This window comes from Pezoporus flaviventris, unplaced genomic scaffold (assembly GCF_033815535.1).
Source record: "Pezoporus flaviventris isolate CSIRO_AGI_PZ_B2104156 unplaced genomic scaffold, CSIRO_AGI_Pfla_v1 ptg000035l, whole genome shotgun sequence".
NCBI classification, from domain to species: domain Eukaryota; kingdom Metazoa; phylum Chordata; class Aves; order Psittaciformes; family Psittacidae; genus Pezoporus; species Pezoporus flaviventris.
Window position 1 is genome coordinate 14,439,335 of NW_026892583.1, and position 12,997 is coordinate 14,452,331.

Genomic DNA, 12,997 nt, shown 5'->3' on the forward strand with positions numbered 1-12,997 from the left:
ACCACCTTACTTTTTGTTAGCATATGAGGAGAGCGCTGACCCATGAAGTTACATTTTGGAAGTGTCCCTACTGCAATTAGAGCAAAGCCAAGAGTTTAGTGATGGGAAAAAAACAGCACATATCCCTTTGCCCATCGGAATATCAGTTTCTTCAAATCAAAATGTTGCAAACTTTTTGAAGGATGGGATGTCTTCATACCTGCAGTCCTTCCCTCAGACTTGTTCTCAAAGCAAAGCAGCACAGACATGCATGCACACAAACGCATATGTTTTCTTTCCAATCCTTCCTTCAATCCTGACCTCTCACCCTGCTTCAACAGCGGTAACTCATCACTTCCCTTTGTTGGGGGTTTGCTTAGCTTCTCCCATCTCACTTTGGCCTTTCTAGGAATTAGAGAAATAGAAAGCCCTAGCACCTAGAAATATTTCTATTTTCTTCAAAAATAACAGCAAGTGAGGAAAAAGGGAAAAAAAAAATGGATAGAGCTTGGAAAACCAGCAAGAAGAGTGTCCCTGGGCCCCTCAAAAAGAAGGGTTAAAGTGGAGGAGTGGACTTTCAAAGTTAACACGTTCACAGTGTTATCAACTACCTTAAATGTGCCAGAAGATAGTTTTCAGGCACCCAGAAAGTACAGAAAATGTTGAACTATATCTGGGATTACACACAGAGAAAGGTATAAAGTGAAACTAAGGTACAGTACCCCTATAAACTGACATATTGATATTGAATTAGAGTTCATGCTTCTAGTTTAGTTTCATGTATTTCACTCCATTTTCGTGGCTGTTTCAACTGTTCAAGGCACACCCTAGTACTTGGCTAAAAAGGCAGCATATCTTAAACTAGACTGGGTTTTGTGTGTTTGTTTTGTTGGGTTTTTTTTAATCAGTTATTGTACTTCATAACAGGATGCCTTTGGTCTCCAGACAGATGGTGAAGCAGTGCAATGGACACAGACCATCAGACATAAAGTTAACAAGGAAAGCCTGAGACAGACCACCATTTGAGCATCATGACTGGCAGCATAGGCTGGGGTAAATGCCCTTTGCTCAGAGTTGCTGTTTGCATAGCATAGAATAACTGTTTCCTAAGTCATGTTTAGGTACCTCTCTACACTTATGCAAAGAGCAAGAGGGCATGGTGGCCTTCACACAGAATTTACATGCAGGGATCAGGAAACTACATAAAATTTAAAGAGACAAATCATTTTCTTTCCAAGCTAAAAAGTAGCTGCAACTGGCACACAAGTCTCTTAGAGGGTAAGTGGAAATGATTTCCAGGGTGAGCAGCATGAATGAAATGAGATGTATGGGGACGGGTGTTGCATTATATCTGGACAGCTTACTACCGCAGTCTTTAGTGGCCCTGTGAACCCATCAACAAGCATTGGAAACATGCAATAATATCAAGAAGCAGTTCCACATCTTTTACCTTCATATCTACAATACAGATTCACATTCACATTGTGACTCTCCCCATACCTAATAGGACTATTCCACATACGAGAACCAAGCAGATATAACAGGAGCTGCTAATTCCTGTTGCTGCAACAAGGTTCTCCATAGGAAAGTCACAGTCCCAGCTGTTTCATGTGAAAAGTATGTGGAAGTTTATTAGTGAAACTTAGAGGAGGTTTGCACAACCACCTGGGTCCTCTCCCATATTTCCTGACCCATAACAGCTCCGAGGGAGAAGACTGATGCAATCCCAGTATTTAAATCCCAGTAGTAAAGGCAATCATGTAGGTCTTGTGGGTCATGCTGCCAAAGTTTGTGTTTCATCTCCAAAGGTTTCTCAAAAACATCGGGTCTAAGAACTCAAATGCTGATACATAAAAGGAGAACATCAGAGCTTCCTCCTGACTGTAGAAATCTGTGTTAATACCTAGCCAGTGCACTGGAAAAGATGGATTTTTTAATGCCTTTTACCCAGTATGTACAGTATCCTGGAAACATCTACAGATGCCTGATCAAGTGTCTCATATGCACCTCTTTATCAGTTGCCAACCTACTGCAGCAGCCACTCCTGTGAAAAGACAGGTCTCCTGCAGATGAACCCCAGTGTGGCAATGCAGCAAATTAGAAGGCCTCCTCCCCTAGAAAAGGGAGTGAAACAAGGGCTTGTGGGTAGGGAAAGAGTCAAGGCAGAGCTGAAATACCCACATACCCCAACTATACCAGAGGAGCATAAGGACCACAGCGATCAGACGTAATAGCAGAGAGAGCCAGGAATCAAACCACTCCTCAGAAATTCAGAAATCGAGCAGATTCAAGTCACCTCTCCTGACAGATTTTAGTCAGTCCAAAGGAGTGAAAGCCTTAAATAATGCATTCAATTTTTGCAACATGTGTAAAGAAGGTTAGGAACAGCATTTGTTATGTTCATGGCTACGTATCTACCTCCCTGCTGAAACCTGATTTAAGCAAATAGCAAGTACCTGGGACACAACAGCTGGACCACAAGAATTTTTGGCAGATTGCAGTGAAATGTGGTACCATCTAGCTCAGCACCAAATGCTAAGGCAAATTCTGGGGCCTCTGATAATTTTAATTTTGAACAAGAGCATCTCTTTGTCTTCTAGTCAGGATGCTACTACACAGCATGAGCAGAGGACAACCATCTTGTGTGCAAGTGCCATCAGCTGCCTTTCATTATAAATAATAACTTATAAGACATGGCTGCAAATGACCAGAGGAGCAGAAAGGGAGCCACATGAAAGAACAAAGGTCACATGTGGTTGTGAATCTGAGACATGACTAGAAACTTCATCCCATCAACGGTGACCTAGTGGGAGCACAAACACAAAAAGAAACTGCAGCAGGACAGAAAGGACAAAAAAATAACGCTTTCCCTAGTCAGATCAGATTTCCCAGGGGTTCACCCTGCCAGTTCTGACATATACACCCCAAACCAATGAGTAACTAATTATAGAAACAAGTAATTCTGATTTTTTCCCTCTAGAATGAATCTGAATATAGGTTTCTTAGCCAGTCTGCATGAGGGGCCTATGAACAGACACTGAAGATAGCAAGTCTCTCAACTGCAATGTCCATTAAACAAATCAGCATCAAACACTTCACATTTACTCACAACCTTTAGCATTTATTTAGCACTTTACAACCATTAATCTCAAACTGCTCTTTGAGGAGAGATACAAAGGATTTTATCTATTCTTTGCATAGGGAAACAGAGGGACAATAAGGTACAGGACTTGGCTGGAAATATACAGAAAGTCAACGGTGTAGGCAGAAACTAAATGCAAGTCTCTGCATTACCAGCCTGGATCATGCCATTTCCTCTGTACAGCAGCCAAAGTGTATGTTTAATAAACAGGTTGTCTCAGGTTGTTGCAAGACCTGGGTGAACTGGCACACAGATTTCCCCCTAGGGTTGACATGAAGGAGCAAACGTTGCAAAGAACGAAATAAAGCTCTGGTTACCCAGCCAGCAATCGTAATTCCATCTTGCATTTCTGGGTCTCTTATTTTGAAACGTTGAGGCCTTTCTTGCAACACTGCTTAGTACTATGTGATTGCCAGAGCCCTTGAAACAGAAAAACGGCTATACCAGGTCAGACCGAAGGTCCGTCTAACACAGGACTCTGTCTCAAACTTCAGCCAATAAGGAATCCCGACGGAGGTGCACAAAATATAGACACGATAGAGTGATATTCTGCAGGAAATTTACTGGCATATCCTCTCTACAGCTGGCAAACTGTAGTTCTGATGCCTTGGTATTCAATAGCCATTGAAGGATTTTCCTTCTGTGAAGCTGATGATTTCTGAACCCAGGTAAACTTTAATACCTCGTACATCCCACTGTAGAGTTCCACAGCTTTATTTAATATTTAGTGAAAAAACATCCCCTTTTGAACTAACCTCTTGGTAATCTTGTTTGATGTCCTAACTTCTGGCTTCAAGAGAGAGAATGAACATTCATCCCCTATTTGCCCCCTCTGTGATGCCCGTGTTCTCATGAACCTCTCTCATGCAGAGAGTCACAAATCTTCTTACAGACTTGAAAACCCAAATCAATTTAATAATTCCTCTTACAGAGGTTGTTCCTTTTGATTATCCTTGTTTTCTTCTCAGTGCACCTTTGAGCTTTTTGTATCCTTTTCATGAGAAGGAGACCAAACTTCTCCCAGTATTCAACAAGCAGCAAACCCTGGATTTGTATAGAATCATAGAATCCTTTAGGTTCGAAAAGACCTTTAAGATCAATAACATGTCAAATATACTGTCACAGCACTGACATTTGTTTTCTTTCCTTTCATAGTAACTCCTATCATTCAGCCTATGTCTCTTCCTGTCTCTCTTTCTTCATATTACTTATTATCTTTAGTGTTACTGAGCACAAAGCTCATATTTTGGTAGATCTATTACAACTTCTCTCTTCAGTGTCAGTAATAAGTTCTGTCCCTGCTGCTGTATACATTAATTTTGGATCGGTTTTCCCCACATGTCCTAATTTACATTTAATTAAATCAAACATAATCAGCCGCTTGAATGAGCCAAATCATTCAGTTTCATGAGGTCCTTCTTCAACACTTTGCAGCAACCTTGTGTTTTTCCCACATGGAATATACTTAGTATGATCAGCTAAGTTTGCCATCTCTCTCTCAACTTTCTTTTCTAGATCATTTGCAAATATCAGTTGTCACAGGCCCAATCACTGATCCAGCTGGGTCTCCACAGGTGACCCAACCAGTTCTTCCTAGCCTATGTTTCCAGGCTTTTAAACAACTGTGCCTCCAGAGGACTTCCCAAGGCACTTTAGTTTCTTTAAAAGCTTCTAGAGAAAAACATTGTCAAAGCTATTAGGAAACCAGGCTGAGTGTTGCGGTGGCTGCTGAGTGGGAGTTGCTGCTGCTGGAGGAAAGCTCTGCTCCAGAGCTGCAGGTGCCATTCCCATCTTTTGTACCCTTCCATCAAGAAAAGGAGAAGCAAGCCTTGTCCTCCCCCATTCTTCATTCCAGATCTTCCTACTTCTTCCTTCCCCATAGATGGAATAGCACTGGCCTTGTCCCTCATCTTAGAAAAGTAAAATGCAGCTTTGTCTCCACTGCTGGGAAGCCCCAAGACTCTTCAGAGCGTAAGCATCTGCAGTCCCTGGGAGCACTGCTGCAACTAGAGTAGGTGATACCTTGCATAAACATGCTGAAGAGTGATTTTGCAAGAATTATTGCTGTATAAGTGTGCTGCCAACTTAAAGCAGAAAAACAAACGTCTCACACAAGCATTGCTCCCTACAGTGGAGCTACAGTTTTATTATGAAGTAACTATCAAACAACCTCCAACTAAGCAAAGGTCTACCTGCCCCAGGAGCCCTTAGTGGTATCTTTGGACAAAATAAAGATTGGGTCTAATATCAGTCATAACAATCAAGTTCACCGTCATCTGTAAACATTTGATATGTTTATAAATACATAAAAGGAAACACTGAGTGAAACTGAGCAGGCATGTCAGAAAACAAAATCTCTCCACGTAACTCCTAGGTAAGAGGTACTTCTTAAGGACCAACATCACTTTTGGCTCCTCTCTGATCTCTCTAAATGTACCCCTTCTGATGCCTCCCTAGTGTGAAAGCCCATTGATTTCTCTCTCTGGGATCAGATTCTAGTCTACATACAAACTCTTGCATATTGATTCTTTCTTACCCATTTTAAGTTCCCCAACCAAGAAACTGTTAAGTAAATGCAGAAAACAACAACAACCTTCCTAAAATAAGTGTGGGTTTACTGTAACAGTAGGAACAAGGTAGAATTCAAAGTTTTTAAAATAAAATCTACTTATGCCTTCTTCAGTTGAATTCTAACTTTCCAGAAGGATGCCGCAGCAGGTCTATCTGTATGTCAACCTGTTTCCAGCTAGTAACTTGCCATGGGAGTACCATTCCACCTGTGGACAGTTCTTCCCACTTCCCATATACCAGCATTTTTTGACTTTATTAATCTGAAACTAGTTTAAGTGTGATCCAGTGGAGACATCATGACAGCTTCCCACGTGTTATTATACATAACTACTTGTAATGCTCACCTATGGATGCTCTTAGCCTTGGTTTTGCCCTCTTGTTTTTGTTTCTTTCATTTTTAAAATCAAAACCTTGTTATTAAGTAACTCAAGAAATCATACGCATCCTTCACAGACAGCAAATAATCAGAGAATATCTAGCATCCAAAACAGTGCAGAGTAGCTCCAAAGAGTAGCTCCAAATCTCTCACTAGAAAGATGAATATTTCTGAATAGCACCATCCTGAAATGCCTCAGTGAAGTGAAGCACCTATAACAAACTTCTGTGCAGGAAAGTACTGGGAAATTTAAAGGCAGTGGCTCTTCTTTACCCTCTTGAAATATGGACCCACTCAGGATGAGCACAATTTATCTGACAGAAGTGGTTTTGCAGGTATCTCAAACTGGGAAGTAGCTGCTGTGCAGGTCTGTAGGACACAGGAAAAGCAGAGAGAATTAATCATGCAGTCACTATTAACGTATTGATGAAACACTGCTTTAAAAGTTCAAACAGCAACTGTCAGATGAACAAAGTTGGCACAAGGGTAAGAAATTAGTTTTGCAATTGTGTTATTTTTACTATGTAATACCAATAGTGCATAAAAGAACAAACATTGTGTATATGTTCAATGCCAAACCTAAACCATTGCTAACCATGTTGTTATGATGTGATTAAAATGTCACAGTCATAATTTGCTGAAAAGGATTTTATCCCTCTTCTCAAGCAAGTGTTTTCATTACTGGAGTTTTACCAGACATGTTTGTGAGAAAGAAAGGTGAAGGAATAACCCAACTCAAATATTTAAAAGTATTTAACCGTTCTGGCTCATTGACAGCTGTAGCTCTCCCTGTGATTTTTAAGAGCTGCTGACGACTCATGGAAAAAACTTTGGAAAACATAGTATTGAAAAACAATTTTGCCAATGTGTCATATTTTCTGTCTTATCCCTTCCCTTGCTTCTCACTAGTAAAAGAATCTACATGAAAACAGAACCTTGGTTCTTTAGGTAGACAAAATTTGGATCTGAGCTCTGCCAAAGCAAGTGGGTGTTTGGATCCTGTCCATTAAAGACATTTAACTTCAGATCCAGGTTCAATCTTCAAAGCTCACAAGAAGTGCTGAGATCCAGGATTTTATTCTGACCCATCTCTGTTGCTAAGAAGTCATCTGCTGCCTGTCCTGCACATTAAGCCATAGACTTCGGGCGAGGATCTCATACGTGGCTGCTGATGTCAACATTTGCTGCCAAATTATAAGCATCGGGCGCTACTGAACATCTGAGGTGGAGGGAGATTCTGAAAGGTTAAGTGGGGGACTAAAAGGAATTTTTCTCTGGTAGTACAGTTGTCTTGAAATAACATAGACTTGGTTTGTTTCTCACACTGGCATTGCTTTTTGGACTTCAGTGAAATCACACTGACTGAGTACAAACAAAAACCACAGTCTGTATAAAGCTAAAGTTTTTTTTTCACTTTCAGTGTGTTGAAACAACACATTCCAGCCCAGCCATAGAAACTCCTGCTGCCTTGTAAGCACAGAAAACAGAGATTCACCCCAAATGTCCCACTCCACAAATTACTGAGTGAGGCAGGAAAGCAAGCCAAACTTTCTCAGCTCAAAAAGATGCCAAACTGGACATAATTTCAAAAAAAAAAAAGGAATCACATTTCAGTGTGGCTTTGGATCTCTTACTTCCTGATTTAGCTACACTGGGCAGAGCAATGGCAATGATGGATAGATACCACCCCCGGGAACGTGCATGAGGGCATGCTTTTACCTGACCTTGCCCCGCCTTTTATCAAAGCACTTCTCTTACTTTCACTGACATTTACTTCCAAGGACATTGAAGCAAAGCAAGAGAGGAAGATGTGCATACAGGCTGCCCGCCTGCTCTAAGAAAAGCTTTTCATCGATGGATTTATCAACGACTAGGATATCTGAGGAAGACTGACAGATTCATAAGTGCCCAGGGTTTGTGTTTCGCTGTTGCCAAGCCACAAGACAAAACCCACAAATCTAGCAGAGGACTAAAATCCACAATTGTGTGAGGGGTGAGCTGACACCTACCATACACATTGGGAGAAAGAAACCAGCAACAGTACATAAAACAGCCTCCAGATTTCTGAAGTACTACCTATCTGATCCTCTTGCATTGTGTAGTATTGCAGTGCTAGACAACCTGTCACATAGACTTCAAAGGGGCTTCTTACTTTAATTTGAGACAGATGAATCTGCCCGCAGAACCCCACTGTCCCTTCCTCTGAAGAACCAGACAAGCAGTAATTGCTAGATGAAATGGAAAAAAATAACCAACAACTCCACTCCCAGTTCTCCACTGTCTTGCACTTCACGTGGTCATTTACATCTGGGCAGAGTCAACATGAAACACTTCCAAACCACAGAAGCAGTAATTTACACTCAATTCCACTGCATTAGGCATGACACTGAAGGATCAGGCCCTCTCTTACAGGCAAAATGTTCCCAACAATAAATGACGGGTAAAATATAGGTTGTGTGATTACACTCGTTTTGGAAAACAGTCAATTTAGAAAGGTTACCATAAGACAGCAGCAAAAATCTGCTCCTGAACTCCCAACATCTCAAGCCACAGTACATATCTCTGTACTTGTCAATAGTACACGGGGTGCAAAAGATTATGGCCAGCTCAGGCCATTAGTTTCCTTTCTGGGCAGGAATCCCAGCATAACAGATACTTATGCATATTCTGTCCTCATTTTATCTAATTACAAATATCTCTCCAGGGATGGGGAGGGGAGAAGAGGTTTGATCACACGATTTTAGGTCACTTATGCAAGGGATTGCTGGGATATGCATTGATCCATAGACTGCTCTTATATTTTAAAAGTTACTAAAGCCCCCTAGGAAGATTAAAAAAAAAAAAAGTATATATGTCTCTTTATTTTTCCTATTTATATGAGTCTGTAAAACTGAGCAGTAGGGAAGACTTCAATTATATACTGCTATAAATCAGTAAGAAGTACATGGAAACGTTTAAAATGGCAAGACACTGATTAACGAACAATAACATGATTTCCTAAACACCATCTGTAAACACATTCTTTCTTTCCTATATTGGCCACACACACACAAATATGCATATACAAATAGTGTGCATGCACACAGTTTTCTCTAAGTAATAACAAACTAATAACATCAGAGAAAAACAGAACGAGGTGATTTAAGAAAAAAGGTATGTTGCTCATTTGGACTTTAAGCTAATGGTTGCAGCTCTGGTGCAAGATATACTATTATTTTACATTGATAAACCTTTGAAAGCCACATTTAGGAATGATCTAATTAAGGAAAGCAACATTAAGCAGAATTGCCCCTGCTTGCCTTAGATCAACATGGCGAAAGTCTTCTGCTGTCCAAGAATAGGTACAAAACTGTACAATTCCCATCACCATCACAAATTACTTCAAACCTGTGCCTGAGTGCTTCAAACCTGCTCTGTAAGCACAGGAGGAGTGGAATACAAAAGAATTTGGGGAATTTCTTTAAAATTAAAATGAAAGAATTGTTTGAAACTCATAGGAAAGACTAGAGAAGTTATGGGCTGAATAATTAGTTTGGAAAGGGACATCAGAATTAAACAGACACCTTTCAGGAACAGAGAATAGCAGTAACAGAAGAAAAAATCAGATCTTACAGGTCAGGAAGTATAGGGAGAATTGCCAAAGTCAAGAGTTGGGACTTGAAAAAGCTATTAAAAAACAGTAATATTCTTCAAACATAAAAATAAACGTGATCAAAGAAAGTTCTGCTGTTTTGCAGCTAGAATGGTACATGGATTAAATATAATACAGGAACAGGCCAAAAACTAAAAGAATGCTGTGCTTCAGTGGGATGACTGAGGTGGAAGTCACAAAGACATCTGTGCAGTTCCAGCATCAATTCTGAATAATCTCTGCCCAAGAACTGTGACATGAAACCATGCATCTACCAGCAAGTTATTTAAACAGACACTGAAAATCATGGTTTCTACCATACTATTGAAGTAATTTGCAGGCAAAATTAAATTCTCTTTGTTAACTGTTTTAGAACACAAGCCTTGCAAATTACTGCAGTAAGGTTAACTGCGTCAGAGTTTACTCACATGCAGTTTTTAAGTGCAAAATGATCACAGACACTCTTGAACAAGGAAAGACTAAGATGCAAGATCCATACTTTGGGCCAGAGCATCTTGTCATCTTGCTTTCATAAGACACTGAAATTCCAGACATCTTGTTAGCTATTTGGACTTTCAGAAGACGTTTCATACAGTGCTCTATGAGAAATTTGTGAACATGGAGACAATGAGTATGTATAGAAGAATGGTGATGTGACTGAAAAACCACTAAAAGAGTTGGACGCAGGTAAACTCCTAACAGAGACAGTAACTGGCTGACGGGAGGTTACCTCTGGAGTTCTAGAAAGGACTGGTCTGGAGACTGACATCGGTATTTCCATTGATGACATTGTCACCAAAAGTATGTTTGCTGATAAAAAATAGACACAAAAGTTGAAGGCACATCAAAAATATTAAGAAGATCACACAAGAAGAATTAGATGGAATGAATAAGGTGTAAGTTTCACTTAATACCCTGGAGGTCATCGTCTTAACAGCAACAGCTGGAAGTATGGGAGAAGAAACATGTAACAAGATGACTATGAACTGCCAGCACAACACAACCACAGGCAAATGCAAAAGCAAGGTGCTCCCGAAAGAGGTGAAATATACAGTTATTTTAGAGGGCAAAACCTCACCTGGAGCAGTGTAAAATTCTGTCTACTCACACTCAAGAAAGTTGAATGTGAGTAATCTAAGCTGGAGCAGAGAAGGCAAAGACAATAAATACTCCAGCGATCAAAGGAAAGGAAAAGATAGCACAGACAGTTTAGTATATCAAAACAAAGTCTGAGAAGGCTTATAATAGCATCATACAAAGGCAAGACAGTGGAGAGGAAGACATGGAGGGAGCAGGCATATTTAAACTAACAACTCCGTGCTGGCACCAGAACAAATGGGTATAAACTGGTCACAAGTAGGCTAGGCTAGGGATTAAAATGCTATTTCCAGCCATCAGAGCAGTGGGTTCTGGAACTCTCCCAAGAGGAGTAAAGGGAACACACAGTCTAAGTGGGGATTTAAGACAAGGACTTTTCAGTTTATGAAAGGGATTATCTGACATGGTACCAGGGAACTGGACATAAGACCTAGGAACCCTCTTTTAAACCTACACTTCTATTAATTGAGCCTCTGAGGCCAATTTAGTCTTTGTCATCTCATCTGAAAGTATCCACACAGGAACCAGTTAGTGTCAACTGGGATGGCAGTCTTTATGATATAGGTACTTACCCACTAGAAACAGGACCAGACTTACCCACACACTCAAGATATTAAGCACAGTTTCTTGCTTTAATAGGCACTCTAGCCCAACCTGACATCTGATGGTAGCACATGCAAAAAAAATCATGTTCAAAGCACTGTCATGGCTTTGCCAAGGGACCACTAGTGCCAGCATTCAAACCGTTCTTCCAGAGGTGTGTGCCAAATTCCCTTCAAAGGTAGTCTTTATCAAACCCCATGGGTGAGCATCTCCCAGACACTTCAGCCTCCAAGAACTCACTACTCTTTCATCCAGTCCTGTTGGCTACTCAGAGGAGACCGCTGCACTGCAGATGCTGCCTGCAACACCTCACAAGAACTACTGGCCAGCTTAATGAGGCCTTTTTGACCAGCAAAATTAAAACTCAAAGGAGGCAAAATGACAGAAACCAAAAGAAATCTCCAGGTTTAGCAGAACCTCCTCACAGACTGAAATTTTCATGCTGCTTTTGTATCAGTGTAAAGACCTAATGCTCAGCATTTGAACTGGCCCCTATTGGAAAAAAATAGTACTTATAAAGACAAAAGCAAAAGGTCAAAGTCCTACAGCCCTGAAAATAGATGTGTCGGAGGGAAAAACCTGACAGGTCCTGATTGATAACCATGCTTGAAGGAAGCTGCTAGAGGAAAACTGCTGCAGCTAAGGCTGCAGGGAGTCACTGCTCCAAAACCCTGCTGCGGCAGAAAAGGCACATGTGGCTGCTAGAGCAGGAGATGGACATGGTTAATTGACTGGGAAAGTTTAGCAGAGATGGAATTAATGCAAAGAGCTCAGAGCCCAGGCGTGCAATTCTGTTACCAAGGGAAGGAACCATTCGGCTGGAATTGCAATCCACTTTCAGGTCAGAGCCTTTCCCAAAGGCAGAGTGCTCATCCCTCATCTGTTCCTCCTCTTCCGCTCCAAGGGCTGCATGGAGGAGAAGGTAGCTGGAAACAGCAGCCTGGGAAATAGACTGCCCTTTGAGGACCAGCCAGGTTTCAACTTTGCATGGTGTGTGTTTAGCAGTGAGGAATTTGGAAGACATGTCAGGAGAGACAGCCTCTCCTAACCATAGCACTTTGTGGATAAGTTAGTTGTGGAAACAAAACTAGAAAGTTAATAATAGTAGAGGAGGGAATTTGCTTTCATATCAACTCAGCAGAATGAATACCTGAACCAGATACATTCGCAATCTGGTCAGATGAGAATGCCAGGAGTTAGTTACTCTGGAATCACGGCAATAACATGGAAAAAATGCACCCGGACAAGTATTGTTTTTTTAAATTAAAGCATATTGCAGAGGAAGATAGGAAAGGCACAAACAGAAACCACAGACCAGATGACACAGACAATCTTATGCAGTGATCTGCTGCCAGTATTTTGGCAAGTAGCACCCACAACTGTGTTCCTTTCAGCTAGTGTCTCAGAGTCCCTTTCCTCAGTAAGGCAGGACTAGACCAGGGAACTTCATTTCTTCTGCCATTTTAACAAAGCAACTTTAAATACACTTACACATACAAGTAGCCTTGTAAAATAAATTAAGTCAAACTGTTCTCACACCAGTGACTTTGAATTCTATGAACCAACTGTACTGGACAGACTGTCTCTTGTGCAGCAT

General features: G+C 40.9%; 1 protein-coding gene across 9 annotated transcripts in view; it reads right to left on the reverse strand.

The window, feature by feature from the left end:
- DPF3 (double PHD fingers 3) overlaps positions 1–12,997 on the reverse strand; it is a 189,320-nt gene that overhangs the window by 147,262 nt on the left and 29,061 nt on the right. The gene's annotated exons all lie outside the window — the stretch shown is intronic.